The sequence below is a fragment of the Castor canadensis genome, chromosome 10, assembly GCF_047511655.1.
Source record: "Castor canadensis chromosome 10, mCasCan1.hap1v2, whole genome shotgun sequence".
In the NCBI taxonomy this organism is placed as follows: Eukaryota; Metazoa; Chordata; class Mammalia; order Rodentia; family Castoridae; genus Castor; species Castor canadensis.
Window position 1 is genome coordinate 133,986,356 of NC_133395.1, and position 14,711 is coordinate 134,001,066.

Genomic DNA, 14,711 nt, shown 5'->3' on the forward strand with positions numbered 1-14,711 from the left:
AGGGACTACTACCATTATCTGGACCTCTGCTATGAGTGCTGACTTTGATCCTTGTGCCTCTGTCAAGGGTGTGTGCTTATGCTTTGTCTTAAGGTGCCACTCCTGTCTATCTTCTGTCAGCATGACCTATGCCTTCTGTACCCCGGGTTAAACTCTAGAATCCTTTTTATTCAGTTCCCTCCTCACTGTTTCTATACTGGTCATTGTGTAACTCAGAAACTCTCAGCTGCTTTTTCCATATCTGATTAAACAATGTTAGACTGCCTTCAGGTCAAGAAATCTCCCACAGACAATGAATGTTATTCTGCTACTGCTTAGATGAGATGATGCTTCAATGTCATAGTAGACACAGTTGTTCATAAGAGGCTGGACATCTTTCATGATGTAAGCTCTTTTGCATTGGGTGCCTCATCCAGAAACTATTCACCAAAGAGTTAGCCTAAGGTCTCCCTTCTTAGGCACCCACTGGCATCTACACTCTTTTCATCCAATCAAAAGCTCATTCACATTAGGCAAAAAGAAAGTGACTACACTGTGCATTTTCCCTATCCTGTAGCTTATACTACAAATTAATTCCTCATTCTTAGACTCTTCTCTTGGCATTTCTGAAGATTTTATTTTAGAACTCTCAGAGAAACTGATAGTCAGATTTCCATCACCATAACCAATACCTGAGATAATCAACTTATAAAGAGAAAAGGGTTTTTTTTTTGACTCACAGTTTTAGTGGTTTCAGTCCATGAGCAGTTGGCCCCATTACTTTTAATCCTGCGATGAGGTAAAATATCATGTCTAGAATTCATGCCAGAGCAAAAGCATTCACCTCATGGTTGCAAAGCAAAAAAGAAGGGGATAGGTCTCACTATCCCCTTCAAGGCAACATTCACAATGATCTGGAAACCTTCAAGTACACTCTATCTTTTAAAGTTTCGTCACCTCCCAATAGTGCTACCCTTGAGAATGAAACTCCAACACATAGTACTGATGGGAGTCATTAAAGATCCAAACTGTAGCAGAAACCTTTTTATCTCTACTCAAAAACCAATACTTGCAAGTCAAACAGCCTTTAAATCTTCCAAGCATGATTCCAACTAAATGTTAATAGATTAGGTATCTATTTTAAAGTGTCATATATTTAGATCATTTCCAGGAAACAAAAAAAAGAATAATGATTTAAGAAGCAAAAGTACTTATATAACAATTAGCTGGTTACTTTGGAAGATGAATTATTACAAAATTATACTGAAATATTTCCCTATTTCCTAAGAAATCTATTGCATGTTAAATTATAGATATTATAAATTAATAATTTCAAAGTCTATTTAAGAAAATGGATGTTCAATGAAGAAAGCCATTGTTGGGGACATGACATTTTATTCTTTGACTTGGTAGAGAGGTTTTTCCCATCATTAGAAAAAGAAATAGGGAGGCTTTTATACTGATGTTAGTCAATTGAAGTAAACAGATTTGTAATTTCCTTTGAGTCTAGGGAATTTTATATAGAATGCATTGTCAATGTGTAAAATAATCACCAGAAATTTATAAGAGATAGGTTATTTCTATTTACTAAATAATGTTTGAGAGTCTTCATTTTCAGTTAATTTATCTGAGTCCAGGCCATATAGCTACTGTTTGAGAATAAAGTGATCATTATATGCTATTCACCGAAGAACTGACCACTTTAAAAATTAACATATTCTTAGTGTCTTTTTAAGCCAGTTTATTAATGTGAACTAAACAACAAGAAATCTTGTAGCAAAAGCAAGATACCATGAAATCATCGGAGACAGAGAGAATTAATAAATTAAAGGCAAATCCACTGTTGATGTGGCACAGATAGACCATTTAAAAACAAAAGAAAAATTGATGGATACAGAGACACAATAAGCTGTTCAAATAGGATGCTGTGAACCCCAAAGGGTTAAGAGGAGTCCTTTAGGAACCTGGTGAAAACCATGGGATGTCCATGAATGATGATCTTTCAGGGATATTCAAAAGAAAATACAGCATGTCATACTATGTTATTCAAAAACTCACATAAGAAACAAAAAAGAAACTAACATCTGATAATTTTTGGCAACCCTAAGAAATTTACACATAATAGACCTTGGAATTAAAATTTTATTAAATGAGATGAATTCTGATTATTTTCATAAATTTTGCTCTTACTTTTCAAGAAAGACATCAATCATACTTTATTTTTCACCCTTAAAAATCAATGAAGCAGATGTACTAGGAGAAATCAAGATGGCAGGTAGCTGACAGACCCTGGGACCTTGACCTGCACAATTTCAAACAAATATTGCAGATTTTTGTGGCAGCAGCATTCTGGTAATCCTGCATTGTCTGTCAACAGAGATACTGCCAACAGATAGGGGGCACATAATATTCAATGACTGACCCTTAAACTGGCTTTTTAATTCACATAAGGGCCCAGCACAGAGTTAGGCAGCTTCTGCAGGTCCCCTGTCCCTTCACTTGTTGGGAACAGCTGGAAGCAGGGTCAAATCGCCCAGGACAATCCTCTGTTTTGTTTTTTTTTTTTTTCTTCCTCTCTCTCTTAATTCCTCCGGCCTGGGTCAGTAAAACTAAAACACAATGCAGAGAACCTGAGAAAGAGACCTGCAATCATCTGGGAATACCTGGATCTGCCAAAATATGCGTGGACACAGAACCTCCAACTGCTGCCTGCTTGTGCAGATCTCTTTCTGCCTTAGTGTGTCTGCAACCTCACCAATGATAACACAATGCAGAGAACTGCACAAAGGCAGCTGCAAGCATTGGGAAGACAGGACCTGACAAACACAAGCAGACAAAAACCTCTGTCTGCCCACTGCCAACTCTGTCCTGTAGTTGACTGGTTTTAACCAAATGAATCTACTAACTGGCCAGGAAAGCTCAACACACTGTTTGGGAGAGAACCACATATTCTAGCACAGCTGGGGGAGTCAATTCCATGCCCTCTGGACAAAACTGGTGGCCAAATACACGGAGGGAACATTTCCCCTCTGCTTGGGGACAGGGGCAGAACACAGAACTGAAACAGCCTGTGCAGGGATGGAGGGACCAGCCACTGTGGGGAAAGCCAAGCTCTACGCTGCCTTGGAGAAGCCCAGCAAGCTCAAACTGAGATTCTCACCAACAGAAAAGCTCATCTCAAATTCATAGGTTTGTCCTGTGAGTGGAAGGGACTGGCGACGGCTCATTTATCAACCTCACGGGGACCATTTCTGACAACCTGCCTGCTCCAAAGGGCCCACTCCACAAAGGAAGCCCAGGCTCAAGCACCCAAATCTGAGCCCTCAAAGCTGTCCCATAGGGAAAGCAACATTCACTGCCCTGCAACCCAACATACCAGCTTTAAGAAGTGACAGTGTCAAAGCCCATATGAAAAATAAAAGTATCAACACCTCAACCTGAAATGAGAGGAAAGAGTCCAGAACATCCACTGAACTTACGTGTGTGTGTATATACATATATATACACACATATATATACATGTATCTTTTTATTTTTTATTTCTTTTTAATTTTTACTTTTCTTTTCTTTCCTTTTTTTTTGATGTGAACGGAGACATTTGTTGTGGGGACATGAGGAGTGAGGTCTCAGTCCTTCTTGGCCGCTGCCTTCCTCATGGCGGCCAGCACGTTGCTGAGCTCCTTGTGCTTCCTCGTGGCGCGGATGTGCGTGCCACGCTTTTCTTGATGAACTTGAGGGCGCGCTTGTCCTTGGAGACCCCGAGCAGCTCCACGGCGCGGTGCTCTAGGGCGCAAAGGCGCACACCTCTGGGATCACGTCCGGCACGAACGTGGTGTGCTTGGCGAGGCGCCGGCTGTGCCTCGGCTTGCTCACGTTCTTAGTCACTTTGTGGCCCTTGTTGAGGCCCATGACCATGGGGTAGTGCAGAGCCATGGCTGCGAGAGGTGACGACGGGGAAATGGGGTGACAGTGAATCCTGGCTCGGCCTCTGCCGCCCAGAAACCCTCGTCCAGTCTCCCTCCGGCACGCTCGCCGCACCCAGCCACCTTCCAAAGGACACACGGAGCCCAGGGCGGTGGATGCCGGCCTGGTAGAAATCCTATTTTCTTCCATCTTACTATTACCCAACTCCCTTCTTTATTCTGTCCTAACACTAACTCACTCAGCCCTTTATTGACACACTTTCTTTTCTCTACCCCAATTTTTTCTTTCTTTTCTCTTTCCATCATGTCCAGCTTCCTTTCTCCTCCTCCCCTTCCTCTCCTCCACCTCCCTCTTTCCCCAATACCTCGACCTCCTCAATATGCACCACCCACTGAAGAGTCTATTATAAGAACTTTACACATTACCCCATCCTTTCTATCCCTCAGCAATCCCTGACAATAACACCCTTTTTCACAACTCCTGAACTACACCTCAATACACGCCCATGTCTTAAGTTTCAGTAACCTAGAACCCCCATGCTTCACACCCTTCCCACTTCACGTCATCCCCCCCTTCCTACCCTTCTTCCTCCAGCATAAGCCCTTTCAATACCTAAGTAGCCACATCCATCCAAATAACTTTTATTACCCCAATCTCCATGACTTATCGCTAATATCACTATGGGGCTCCCTACATATTTTGTAAATAACTGGTCTGGCATTGAATCAGTGAATTTGTTATTACTAATTTATACCAACTAGTTAGGCAACAAAAATGGGACAGCAACCTAGCTAATGACTAAGCCAGTCATAACACAATAATTGAGTCAAAGGGTAGATAACAGGTGATTAAAATCCCCAATTAGCCACTCAACAACATAGGAGTATTGCACATCATAGAAGCATGGGGAGAAGAAAGCCAGGAATTTCTACCCCTCAACAGACCAATAATTCAATAGAGGATTTATTGGGAAATGAAGAAAATGAATACCCAATTCCTGACCTCAGCAGAGTGATGATAATTAGAACCAATGAGCCAAATAACATTCATAAAAAGTCTCTCAAAGAGGAAATTATGAATGGGATCATTGAGATACTTATGGAGAACAGAAAGTACAGGATAAACTCAAACAATATCAAGACACCACAAATAAAAAACTTGAGATAACACATAAACAACTAAATGAACTCAGAAAGGATGTCAATAAACACCACAGTGAAATAAGACAGACTATAAAAAAGAGATATGTGAAATAAAGAAGACAACATAAGATATGAAAGAGGAATTTAACGAAGATATGGAAAACCTCAGAAAAAAGATTCAAACAGAAACCCTGGAAATAAAAATTGCTTGAATCAAATACCAAATACAGGGGAAAGACACTCCAGCAGAGTACAAGTGGAAGACAGAATCTCAGGACTTAAAGACAAAAATAGATATTAAAGAAAAAATGAACTCTTAGAGAAAAGACTCAAAAGCTGTGAAAGGCATACACAAGAATTCAGAGGCTCCATTAAAAAGCCAAACCTGTGAATCATGGGTATCAAAGAAGAAGAGGTACAAGCCATAGGATACATAATATGTTCAACAAAATAATAGCAGAAAATTTCCCAAACCTCGAGAAAGAGTTGTCCTTTCAGGTACAAGAAGCCTCCACCACACTAAACAGAACTGACCAAAATAGAACCTCTCCACAGTATATTATCATTAAAACAACTGACACAGAATACAGAGAAAAAATATTGAAGGCTGTAAGAGAGAAATATAAAGGTAAACCCATCTAAATAATTGAGGACTTCTCAACAGAAACCTTAAAAGCAAGAAGGGAATGGAGTGAGGTATTTCAAACACAGAAAGAAAAAATTTTCACTCCTACCCAGCAAAACTATCATTCAAAATTGATGAAGGAATAAAAGTCTTCCATGATAAACATGAACTAAAACAGCATATGACAACCTAGCCACCACTCCTGAAGATTCTGAAGGGATTCCTTTACATAGAAGACAAAGCCAAACATAACCATGAAAGGATAGAAGTATTAAACCTCATGAGAAGAACAGATCAGTACTGAGAGAGTAGCATTGAACTGGCTGCACACACCCAAATCTTTAAACAACAAAAACAACTAAATGGCAGGAATCACCATATACCTTTCAATACTAACACTGAATGTTAATGGATTCAACTCCCCCATCAAAAAGACACTGGCAAACTGGATTACAAAGGAAGATCCAACAATCTGCTTTTTACAGGAGACCCTCCTTATTGACAGAAACAAACACTGGCTTAGGTTGAAAGGCTAGAAAACAATTTACCAAACCAATGGCCCCTGCAAACAGGCAGGAGTAGGAATACTTACATGAGAAAAAGTGAACTTTAAACTTAAAGTACTCAAAAGAGATAAAGAAATTTACTTCATATTCATAAAAGGTGCAATACAGCAAGAGGAAATAACAATTATCAACTTACCTGCATCAGTGCACCCAACTTCACTAAACATACACTAATAGACTTAAAACCACATATAGATCCCAACACAGTGGTAGTGAGAGGCTTTAATACCCCCCACCACCAATAGATATGTTATCCATAGATATCCATAGATATCCACCATAGATCTAATGGAACTGACAGCTGTCTATAGAGTATTCCATCCTGCAACAGCACAGTATACATTCTTCTCAACAGCTCATAGTACTTTCTCCAAAATAGATCATATCTTAAGACACAAAATAAGTGTCAACAAGTATAAGAAAATTGAACTACCCCCTGCATACTATTTGATCACAATGCAATAAAACTAGAACTCAATAACAAAAGCAGCAGCAGAAAATAACCAACTGGAGGCTGAACAACACATTGCTCAATAATCAGTGGGTTATAGAAGAAATAAGGGAGGAAATCAAAAAGTTCCTGGAATTTAGTGAAAATGAAAACACAACCTATCAGAACCTACAAGATACAGCAAAGGCAGTCCTAAGAAGAAAGTTTATGACCATAAGTGCATATATTAAAAACACAGAAAGATCTCAAACAAACAACCTAATGCTATATCTCAAATGCTTAGAAAAACAAGAATGAGCTAAACCCAAAACAAGCAGAAGGAGAGAAATAATGAAAATAAGAGACAAAAAAAAAATACAAAGAATAAACGAAACAAAACGCTGATTCTTTGGGAAATAAAAAAAGATTAACAAACCCCTGGCAAATCTGACTAAAATGAGAAGGGAAAAGACCTAAAATAATAAAATCAGAAGTGAAAAAGGGAAGATAACAACAAACACCAAGGAAATTCAGAGAATCATGAGTGACTACATGGGGAAATTATCTTCAAATAAATTGAAAAATCTAGAAAAAAATGGACCAATTTCTATATATATATGACAATCCAAAACTGAATTAAGAGGACATTAATCACTGAAACACATCTATAACATGCAGTGAAATTGAAACAGCAATAGAGTCTCCCCAAAAAGAAAAGTCCAGGACCTGATGGATTCTCTGCTCAATTCTACCAGACCTTTAAAGAAGAACTAATACCAACACTCCTTAAACTTGTCCACAAAATAAAAAGGGAAGTAACACTGCCTAACTCATTCTCTGAAGCCAGTATTACACACATCCCAAAACTGAACAAGGACACATCCAACAAAAAGAGAACTACAGGCCAAACTCCTTAACAAATATTGATGCAAAAAATTTCAATAAAATCATGGCAAACCAAATGCATCAACATATCAGAAACATCATTCACCATGACCAAGTTGACTTCATCCCAAGAATGCAGGGATGCTTCAACATATGCAAACCTATAAAGGTTATACAGCACATTAATAAAAGCAAAGACAAAAAACAGTTGATCATCTCAATAGATGCAGAAAAAGCCTCCAATAAAATTCAACACTATTTCACGATAAGAAAACTAGGAATAGAAGGAATATACCCCAACATAATAAAGGCTATATACGACAAACCTATAGCCAACATCATTCTTAGTGGGGAAAAACTGAAACCATTTCTCCTAAAGTCAGTAGTGAGATGAGGGTGCCCACTATCTCCCCTCCTATTCATTGTAGTTTTGGAATTCCTAGCCAGAACAATAAGGCAGGAATAAGAAATAAAAGGAATACAAATTGGTAAAGAAGACATCAAACTATCCCTATTTGCAGATGACATGATCTTATATCTACAAGATTCAAAAACTCCACCCCAAAATTCCTAGACACCAAAAATAGTTTCAGCAATGCAGCAGGATACAAAATCAACTTACAAATATCAGTAACCTTTCTAAACACCAAAAATGAACAGATTAAGAAACAATATAGGAAGACAAATTCCACTTGCAATAGCCGCAAAAAAAAAAATCAAATACCTAGGAATAAACTTAGCAAAGGATGTAAATGACCTCTACAATGAAGACTACAAACCATTGAAGAAAGAAGTCAAAGAAGATTACAGAAGATGGAAAGATCTTCCATGCTCATGGATTTACAGAGTCAACATAGATCTGGTTCCAACTCTACCTGCTCTCAGCTTGGCTTCAATTCATAACTGCCAGTCTCAGGGATTATAATGATTTATGTGTTTGTTCCTTCATGACAGAATACACCAGAGAAACAACTTAAGGGAGGAAGGATTTATTTTGAGTCATGTTTCATTCTGTGGTCTCTTTGATCCATGCTTCTTGAATGATGGTGAGAATGTACATCATGGTGGAAGGGTGTGGTAGAGCAAAGTTTCTCACCTAATGGCAGACAGGAAAGAGAGGGAGAAAGTGAGGGAGAGAGAGAGAGAGAGAGAGAGAGAGGAAAGAGAGAGAGAGAGAAGATATGATAAATTGATAAATTATACCTTTTCAGGGTATGATACCAGTGACTTACTTCCTTCAATTAGACCCAACTTCTTACTTTCTACCACCTCCCAATCCTGCCATTCAATTATGAATCCTTACAGCCTTGGGTAAGAATGCTCTAAATTTTTCAATGAAATGAGCATAGTAATTTTTCAAAAAAAAAAGAAAAAAGCTCCTCTTGTTTTCTTCAGAGAATTATGAATATAAAAATAAATAAAATTCTTAAAACACACACAATCTTGTGCAACACACTCTCCATTAAACTACACTGTCCATTATAAATGTTTTAATGCATGACTAAATGTATTCTCATGAAATTATATATAGACATGTGTCATTTATCTATGAGGATACACTCTGAGAATTACACTATTATATGAATTTATCTTGCAAACAATGTAGAGTATTTTTATCCAAACATGGTAACAGGAGATGTATGAAGCTGTGGCCAGTGTGTACTGTTTTACAGTAAAGTTTTGTTTTGCTTTTTGTAACAGGCTCAAACCTATAATCCCAGACACTCAGGAGGTGGAGATTGAGAGGACTGCTGCCCAAGGCCAACCTGGGCAAAAGTTAGTGAGATTATACCTTAACAAAGAAAGTGAGCATGGTGGTACACACCTGTGATCCCAGTTAGGAGGTGTGGGTAGGAAGGTCACAGTCTGAGGCTGTCCCTGGGCAAAAATGTGACACCTTATCCAAAAAGTCCAAATGGCCTGAGTTTAAACACCCATACTACCAAAACAATCAATCAACTTTTTTTTTGAAGTAGTAGGATCACACCTGAAAATAATGATAACTATAGCACAGTAAATACATAAGCAAGTAACATAATTGTTGATTATCCTTGTCAAGTATCACATACTGTAAACAACTGTATGTGCTATACTTTTATATGACTGGCACAGTAGATTTGTTTACACCATCAGTGCCACAGACACAATACTACAACCATGTGATGTGATGATGTTATGACAGCTGTGGATGGTGTCACTAAATGATAGGAGTTCTCAACTCCATTATAATACCAAAGAACTACCATCATTGATTTTGTCAGTGATGTGGTCCATCACTGAGAAAAATGTTCTTATGTGGCAAATGACTACTAAGCATATCAAGCAGTATTTGCAATGAACTACATTAGACATTCTAAATGTGCAAATATGTCAACATTTGTGGGTCAATAATACTATCCTTTATTTAAATCAACACTAGTAATTGAAAGCCCACCAATGAAAAAGCAAGTGAAAGAATGAAACTAGATCCTTGATAGAACCAAAGACGTTTGGTTTTCAGTTTCTGAATTATTCAGTGATCATGAATATAAAGTTAATGTCATATTGTTGATGTATGATTTCTTGTAATTTTTGAAATTTTTCTGAAAAGTAGTTTATCTTTCATTCTTGTGAACTAGACCTGTCTTCCACAGATGCTAAATAATTGTGAGTCTCCTTGAGAAAGAGGTGAATGAAAACTATTTTGTGAATATGGATTTTTAAAAAACACACAATTTTAGTTTTTGGCTCACTACCATGGTGGGGGAGAGGAATAAATACCCATTTTGTGAACTGATGGCCTTGTCATGAAAGCTCTCACAAGGCAGAGACCAGTTAGTTTAGTCAGCTTCTGTTCCTATCATAGCACAGTAACACCACTGGGAATCACAGATTGTGCATTTCCCTTGTTCTAAACACCATGCTGCAAGCCTTATGGGGAGTATACAATTTAATCCAACTCTGCATATGCAATAATAGCATCAGCATCCAGTTTTACCAAGATAAACTAAGACTTAGAGAGTGTTCCTGGTTTGCCCACTGCTGGACACCGTTAAGAATGTCAGATAAATATAAGACACTCATTCTGGATCTTGAAATCTCCCAAAGGCCTATGTTTTAAAGGCTTGATCCCAACTTGGCACTACTGAAAGGTACTGGAAACTTCAAGAAATGAGGTATAGTGGGGTTTTGGGGCTGTGTGCTGGAAAGGGAATGTGGGAGCCCAGCCCTATCTTTCTTTCACTTCTGTTTAGGACAACTTTGAGCCCTTGAACTAAAAGTCAATATGTATTAGTAAAGTAATAGGTACAGATATTCATATGTTTATATTATGTGCAACATTTATGATAGGGTATTATGTTTCTCATTTTAATTTTACTCACATTGAAATGCGTAATTTGTTTTATTTTGTTTTGGGCAGTACTGGGGTATCATATTTGAACTTTACCTCTTGAGCCATGTTCCCAGACCAATAATGTATGCATTTTAAGGTAGAGAAATTGAGTAATATAAAACCTTGTCATTCTTACTACTCTACTTATTCTTTGACAGATAGCAAAGCATACTGCCCCATAATATTAGAAAAAAAATCCTAAGATCTTTCAAATGTTTGCATTTAACTCAGGGCCAATTTCCATAGAAACTGAAATTTTTACAGCATTTTTGCAGGAAAATTAACCTTTACATCAGTAATTTAAATAGTAAGCCCTGCCACATTACAATGTTTTCTTAGTGTATGAAATGTAGACTAACACTCCTCACACAATTTCTACAGAGAAGGAAACAGAGAGAAAACAACGTCTTTGCTGACAGTGAAAAATGAAGAAGCCACTGGACTGTGGACTCAAATTGTTCTAAAAATTCAGTGCAGCCTCACATTCTTTGTCTAGTCTGTCTGAATAAAATGTGCATCTGCAGAGTATTCTAATTTCTTAGTATTCCTGCTTGCTACTCTTTTTAAAAATCAAACATTTCTTCATCTTTTAATTATTTGCTCCTTCACACCTCCAGCCACTCAATTTATATTACCTCATAGTTTAACTTTCTTTTTCTTTCCTTTCTTCTACACTTCAGAAAATCTGTTTCATAAGTGTCTCTTTTGAATCTTCAGAATTTAGCTACATTGCCAAGTCTTCACAAGAAAAATATCAAAGTGTTTTATATTCTAGTATTTTCCCATGACTATTGTCCCCTTGTGTGATTTTCCTCATATTTAGATATTCCCACAGTAAGTGTTAAATTCCTTGAAAAAAAGGAACATGTATTTGTGTATAGTGATCACAAAATTTTTTATCACAGTGGAACTGAAAGGAAAAAGGTGATTTTATTAAAATGATTTTATAAAAAAATCATTTTATTAAAATGATTGTAGTAGCTATTAATATTATAACTACAGACTTTGCAAACTTGAAGAAAGATATCATTGAGTTCAACGCACTTACTTTCAAGTTAACAAAACTGATCTCCAAACAGGGAACCCGATTTTAATACCCAAATCTACTGTATCATCATTCAGTAGCTTACTTCACTAAAATTATATTTTATATTTATAGTTATATTTCTACTAATCATTAGTATTAGTCCTGTATAAAGATAACTTCCCCAGTTTGTCCTCATTTCTTTAGTTATTAGAGTGATGATCCAAAGAGGAGCCAGTTATAACTTTCGCAAGTCTGATCACTAAGCTTCTCTGTAAGTAGGGAGTGGCTTGAGTGGCCCAAGAAGAAGCTGTGCTCATATAAATACTGTGCACTAATGGTGCATACACCACTAAGAAGATGTTCATGCTTTCAAGCTATGCTCCATGAAAAGCACAGGTGGGAATTGTGGATTAGCTAGTTAAATATTTATGGGGCTATTTAGACATATTTTATTTATTGCAAAAATGTTTATAGCATAATTATATCAAGAATTAAGCTTCCACGTACTATCAGTGGCTTAAATTCGGATCTGATTCTTCTCACTCACATTCTTATACTAGGTTGCGTCAGAGTGGAATAAGGTGAGGAAAGTTCTTTAGTGTATATTCACTGCCATAAAACCATCGATCCATTAATCAGTCAATCAACTCATACTTTAAAAGTACCTGCTTATGAAAAATTGTTGGAGAGATGCATTGAGTATTCCAATATAGACTTATACTAATAGCAAATATCTTTACCACTTTCAAAAGTCCAGGAACTGGTATACATTAACTCATTTAAAACACAGAACCACCTTTAAGGAAGGTTCTAGTGCCATTCTTACTATATACATGAAGAAACTTTTACTAAATTCTTTGTTCAAATTGAATTTAAAGGCATAGATTATTCCCATAAGTAAATTTTTGATACATGTTAAAGCATGATCTATAATTATTCAACAGAAATTAATGGGTGTTGGAACAATATTACACAGCTGAGTATAACTTATTACTTCTTTACATTAGTAAATAAGCCGTATTTAGCCCTGCAATGTATATGATGTATTTCATATTTTAAAAACTACAAATAAATTATAACATTAAATAATCAGCAGACTTCATATATAATCCCTGATTTCTAGCTTGTTTTATAGAGTAAGACAAAATAAAGCAGACAGTTAGAAGATCTAGAAACTCTTGCTTCACATTGTTTTATTGTCACAAGCTAGATCTAAGTACTGCAAAGAATTTGCTTTCCAACTGACCACAATCTCAACTCCCTCTAACATCTCCTGGAACCCTACTGACTCTCTCAGGTATTTAACCCACCTGTCTTATCAGTCAAATGTGCACAGTGTTCACTATTTCTTCATCATTTGTCATGTGAACATTTTTCTTTGGCACTAAATGGGAAGAGAGCCACCCAAATGACTTGTGTTACTAGACACAAAGATATGCTATGATCTTCTATATCCAGAGGCTGGTAGTCAGGTTTAGTGGGAAATATCAGAGTAGGTCAGAGCAGGCTTTCATTTCTCTTTCTCTTTCCTTTTCTTTCAACTTAATTCTAATTTATTTATTTTAAACTTAAGCATGCATTCAAATTCATTGGACCTTCCCCCTTTTATTTTTTCACTTAAGAAGCAGTGAGACATCATTCAATCAATGGTGAAGCAAACTGGTTAAAAATTAAAAATAATAGCTTCTACTGCTTTAGTTTTTCATAAATAAGATAATATTCCAGGACCTCTGATTAGTGATTTTCTATCTCTCTTTTATGTTTTTTTTTCTTTCTAATATTTCTTATTTTTTCTCTTTCTTTTTCTTAGCCTCCAGAAGAGAAACACACTTCTGGGCACTGAAAATAGGTATGATTAAATCTTATAAACACTGAGATGACATCCTTGATGCTCTAACTATGGTTGTAAATCAAAGACTGCAGACAGACACAATCCCTTCTACTAATTGGCTACTAGACAGAAAAATTAGGGAATTTTAAATTTCAGTTGATCTTAGGAAGTTCCAACTGTGTATCAGTCACCTATACCTGTTAAAATACATTTCTTTTCCTCACTCTATTTAGAAAAATTTTCTCTCTGTTGGCCCTCAAATTTTCTAATTTTCTTCTTCCTGTCTTCTTTGACTCTTCATTAACTTGCATGACAAAGCAGAAAAATATGACTATGCCCTTTATATGAAATTTCTGTGGACTTATAAAATTTCATGTATTCTTTTCCCTTCCTAACTTTCATTTTTTTCTTTGGGATACATGTTTAGCAACTATAAAAGACAGAAAACATGGCTTTAAAAGATGCAATTGCAGGTGAAAACTTTCAGGAGGGAAAAAGCACATGAGGAAAGAATGACATGGTTTATTTTGAAAGTGTGAATCACACACTGGGCCGGTATGCCACCAAACAAACCATGGAAACACACCTTTGGAGGTGAAAATATGATTTTCAGGAATGTGATAATAGTTTCTACAGAGCACACAGAAAATATCACTGAAAATTTGTTATTCCTTTTATTTCTCACAACAAACATTAGAAAATTGAAAATAAGACCTTGTCATAGAAAGTAAAATTGATATCAACCATTTTTGTCAAAATTGAATCTGAATTCTCCTGGAAAAGAGCATTCTGCTACCATCCCCATTTCTTGGTTAAGTTCTATAGTTGAGTGATCTTGGAACAGAAAAGAATTCGGTGGTGTTCTTTGCCTATGTGGAGGACCTAAAACAATGACTCTCACGCTTGCCTGAATATTGAAATCACGTAAA

General features: G+C 36.7%; 1 pseudogene; it reads right to left on the reverse strand.

Annotated features, from left to right (window-relative positions):
- Window positions 1–3,605: 3,605 nt before the first annotated feature.
- On the reverse strand, window positions 3,606–3,912 carry LOC109679737 (large ribosomal subunit protein eL36 pseudogene; annotated as a pseudogene).
- Between the last annotated feature and the right edge of the window lie 10,799 nt (window positions 3,913–14,711).